This window comes from Eriocheir sinensis, chromosome 42 (genome assembly GCF_024679095.1).
Source record: "Eriocheir sinensis breed Jianghai 21 chromosome 42, ASM2467909v1, whole genome shotgun sequence".
Lineage (NCBI taxonomy): Eukaryota > Metazoa > Arthropoda > Malacostraca > Decapoda > Varunidae > Eriocheir > Eriocheir sinensis.
This window is the reverse complement of record NC_066550.1, coordinates 3,083,333-3,088,332: the sequence shown is the minus strand read 5'-3', so window position 1 is coordinate 3,088,332 and position 5,000 is coordinate 3,083,333. Positions and strand designations below refer to the sequence as shown.

Below are 5,000 nucleotides of genomic sequence, written 5' to 3'. Positions count from 1 at the left end.
GCAAGTGTTTATAGAGGCGTCATCTTACTTCCCTCATGCAGACCTACGGAGCTCATCTTTTAGCCACTTTTTAGAGAGATAATCCACAGTCCGGGTTGATGGGTGGTCTTCAGGACAGCATGTGGGTAGTCTTAGGCCACTCGGCAGTGACTGAAAAATCACAGCTGGGCGGCGGGCAGAACTCGAGCCCGTATCCTCCTGAACGCGGCGCCGGCACGCTAACCACTCAGCCAGCACCTCCCCTCATATATATATATATATATATATATATATATATATATATATATATATATATATATATATATATATATATATATATATATATATATATATATATATATATATATATATATATACACTCCAGGGAGAACTTAGGAAGACACCTACCGAAACGGGCGTAAGCCACTTCCGGTGAGGTATGTATGGGAAACGAGGAGAGTTCTGTAAGCCCACCAAAGACCCTTCCCGTTTCCTCTTTTTCCGTTTCCTTATTGTCTCCTCTAAACCTAACCTAACCTTTTCCTTACTGAAACACAATTTTCGGAGGCTACTAGAAGTAATCTTTTCTCTGTTCCCCTCTACTATCTCTATCCTAAATTTCAATCCAAAGCTGGATGTTGCGCCTACGTAAGCAACATCACTGGCTCTCGTGCCCACGACCTTGACTCTTCAGAAAATTCCACCATCTGGCTAGGACTTCATTGTCACTCTATTACTAAATACATCTGTGCTGTTTTTCTCTCACCTAATTCTACAAACTATGTAAAATACTTTGACTATTTGAATTCCAAAGTGGAGTATCTGACTCACTCTCCCTTCGCTGAAATCTCCATCCTAGGAGATTGCAAGGTTCACCAACAGCTTTGGCTTTCATCCTCTTTCACTAACCGGCCTGGTGAACTAGCCTACAACTTTGCTTTATTAAACGACCTAGAGCAGTTGGTTCAGCACCCTACTACGCCTTGGAGACACGCCCAACATTCTAGACCTCTTCCTAACCTCTAATCCTACAGCTTATTCTATTAAACTGTTCTCTCCGTTGGGCTCCTCCGATCACAACCATATTTCTATATACTGTGCTATCGGTCCTGTACAGTCTCTGGACCCACCGAAGAGGCGGTGCTTCGGGGATTTTGCTTCACTCGGTGCAACGACCTGAGGATATACTTTTCCTCCATCATATGTCAGCACGGTAATACAAGACTCACTAACTCACTTCACCGGTTTTCTCAAATATAAACATAAACATCATGATAAACGAAAAACTTCTGCGGCATCGAACTTAATAGATTTTACCAAAGCATTTGATCGTATATATATATATATATATATATATATATATATATATATATATATATATATATATATATATATATATATATATATATATATATATATATATATATACAATCAAATGGTTTGGTAAAATCTGTTAAGACTGATGCCGCAGAAGTTTTTCGTTTATCAAGATGTTTATGTTTATAGTTGAGAAAACTGGTGAAGTGAGTTAGTGAGTCTGGTATTACCGTGCTGACATATGTCAATTTTGTTATGGATATAATTATCAGAGGATGTACTTCTGCGGCAACAGTTTCACAGAGGAGGCTAGGAACGGGCGTAATGGCAATTAGTCGTAGGTTATTAAGAGAATTTGAATTGAGTGATTTGGGAGGTGAGGTTATGTAAGGAGATTTCCACATGTCTGGACACTTGGACTGCCGGCAGATACATTGGTGATGGCCGTGAGAGGTTTGGTCAGTTCAACACAAGAGCTTACTTCACGAGCACGGAGGTATGGGGGAAAAAACAGGTTGCCAAGTCTGGGCAAATGCTGACATATTATGCTAAAGTGGTAATTAACTTTTTCTGCTGCCTCCATTTTGAACATGTTGGCAACAGAAGGTAGTGTAGGTGTATGTTGCTTAAAGCCGCACGGCTGCTGGAGCTTACTATACCACTGGCTTACATTGCTGTCTCTCAGATGCTGACGTTTGTTATTAACGGGTAAGGTGATCTTTTAGCAGCTGGTATCTCACTGATTACTTTGTTTCTTAATAATTTGTAGTAAGCAGTATTATTTGCGTGGAGTGCAACACTTTTTTTTTTCAGCAGAGGAGTCAGTTCAAGGGCATAAAAAAGGTAACAAATGTTAAAAAAAAAAGGCCGCTACTCACTGTTCGTAAAAAGAGTTAGAGGAGTGGCCGAAAGATAGGTCAATTTCGGGAGGAGAGGTGTCCTGATACCCTCCTCTTGAAATAGTTAAAGTCGTAGGCCGGAGGAAATACAGATGAAGGAAGATTGTTCCAGAGTTTACCAACGTGAGGGATGAAAGAGTGAAGATGCTGGTTAACTCTTGCGTAAGGGATTTGGACAGTAAAGGGATGAGCTTGAATAGAAAGTCGTGTGTGGCGAGGCCGCGGGAAGGGGTGAGGCATGCAGTTAGCAAGTTCAGAAGAGCAGTCAGCATGAAAATATCGATAGAATATAGAAAGAGAGGCAACATGGCGGCGAAATTTAAGCGGTAGAAGACTATCAGTAAGAGGAGGAGAGCTGATGAGACGAAGAGCCTTAGACTCCACTCTGTCAAAGAGCGCTGTGTGAGTGGAGCCCCCCACACGTGAGATGCATACTCCATACGAGGGCGGACAAGGCCTCTGTAAATGGATAGCAAGTGTGCGGGGAAGAAGAACTGGCGGAGACGGTATAGAACGCCCAGCCTCGAGGAAGGTGATTTAGTAAGAGAAGAGATATGAAGTTTCCAGTTGAGATTCTGAGTTAAGGATTGACCGAGGATGTTTAGTGGTGAAGGTGATAGCTGAGTTGTGTCAACGAATAGGGGATAGTTGTTTGGAAGATTGTGTCGAGTAGATAGGTGGAGAAACTGTATTTTTGAGGCGTTGAAGAGCACCAAGTTCTTCTTCCCCCAATCGGAAATAATAGTAAGGTCTGAGGCTAAGCGTTCTGCAGCCTCCAGCCTGGAATCGTTTAGTTCCTGTTGGCTGGGTCTTCTATTAAAAGAAGTTAAGTAATGCAGATTAGAGTCATCGGCGTAAGAATGGATAGGACAGTTCGTTTTGGAAAGATGATCATCAATGAACAACAGAAAGACAGTGGGAGATAGGACAGAACCCTGCGGAACACCACTGTTAATAGGTTTAGGGGAAGAACAATGGCCGTCTACCACAGCAGAAATAGAACGGTCAGAGAGCAAACTGGAGATAAAGATACAGAGAAAAGGATAGAAACCGTAGGAGGGTAGTTTGGAAAGGAAAGATTTGTGCCAGACCCTATCAAAGGCTTTTGATATGTCCAGCGCAATAGCTAAGGTTTCACCGAAACGGCTAAAAGAGGATGACCAAGAATCAGTTAGGAAGGCAAGGAGATCACCAGTATAACGCCCTTTGCGGAACCCATACTGGCGATCAGATAGAAGGTCAGAAGTGGAAAGGTGCTTTTGAATCTTCCGGTTAAGGATTGATTCAAAAGCTTTAGATAGACAAGAAACCAAAGCTATATAGGACGGTAGTTTGAGGGGTTGGAACGGTCACCCTTCTTAGACACAGGCTGTATGAAGGCATACTTCCAGCAGGAAGGAAAGGTAGATGTTGACAGGCAGAGGCGAAAGAGTTTAACCAGGCAGGGTGTCAGGACGGAAGCACAGTTGTTAAGGACAATAGGAGGCACTCCATCAGGTCCATAAGCCTTCTGGGGATTGAGGCCAGAGAAGGCATAGAAAACATCATTTGGAAGAATTTTAATAACAGCCATAAAGGAGTCAGAGGGGGGATGAGTAGGAGGAATATGCCCAGAATCGTCCAGAGTGGAGTTTTTAGAGAAAGTTTGAGAGAAGAGTTCAGCCTTAGAGATAGATGAGACGGCGGTGCTGCCGTCAGGACTAAGGAGAGGAGGGAAATTTGAAGAAGTGAAGTTGGAGGAGATGTTATTGGCTAGATGCCAGGAGTCACGGGAAGAATTAGAAAAAGCATGGTTTTGGCGTTTTCTATCAATGAATGAGTTTTGGGTAGGTCGGAGAATAGATTTGACACGATTCCGGGCAGAAATGTAAAGTTCATGGTTAGCTCTGGTACCTTTTGTTAGCTGCCTCTCTATCATTAACAGCACGAGAACAAGCGTGATTAAACCAAGGCTTTTTAGCATGAGGAGTAGAGAAAGTACGCAGAATGTATGCCTCCATTCCAGAGACAATCACCTCTGTGATGCGGTGGGCACACACAGAGGGGTCTCTATCCTGGAAGCAGTAATCATTTCACGGGAAATCGGAAAAGTACATCCTCAGGTCGTCCCACCGAGCTGAAGCAAAATGCCAGAAGCATCGGCTCTTCGGTGGGTCCAGAGGGTGTACAGGAGCAATAGGACAGGATACAGAAATAAGGTTGTGATCGGAGGAGCCCAACGGAGAGAACAGCTTGACAGAGTAAGCAGAAGGGTTAGAGCTAAGGAAGAGATCTATTATGTTTGGCCGGTCTCCAAGACGGTCGGGAATACGTGTAGGGTGCTGAACCAACTGCTCTAGGTCATTGAGGAGCGCAAAGTTGTAGGCTTGTTCACCAGGCTGGTCAGTGAAAGAGGATGAAAGCCAAAGCTGGTGGTGAACATTGAAATCTCCCAAGATGGAGATTTCAGCGAAGGGAGAGTGGGTCAAGATGTGCTCCTCTTTAGGGTTCAAGTAGTCAAATAATTTTATATAGTTAGTAGAGTTAGGCGAGAGATAAACAGCACAGATGTATTTAATAGTAGAATGATAATGAAGTCTTAGCCAGATGGTGGAAAATTCTGAGGAGTCAAGGTCGTGGGCACGAGAGCAAGTGATGTCATTGCGCACGTAGGCGCAACATCCAGGTTTGGATTGAAATTTAGGATCGAGATAGTCGGAGGGAACAGAGTAGAGATTGCTGTCAGTAACCTCAGAAACCTGTGTTTCGGTGAGGAAGAGAAGGTGAGGTTTAGAGGAGAAGAGATGGTCTTCTACAGAATGAAAA

The 5,000-nt window shown here is 43.3% G+C and overlaps 1 long non-coding RNA gene across 1 annotated transcript in view; it reads right to left on the bottom strand.

Annotated features, from left to right (window-relative positions):
* Positions 1-5,000, bottom strand: part of LOC127009828 (uncharacterized) — a 9,091-nt gene that overhangs the window by 2,958 nt on the left and 1,133 nt on the right. The window lies entirely within an intron of this gene.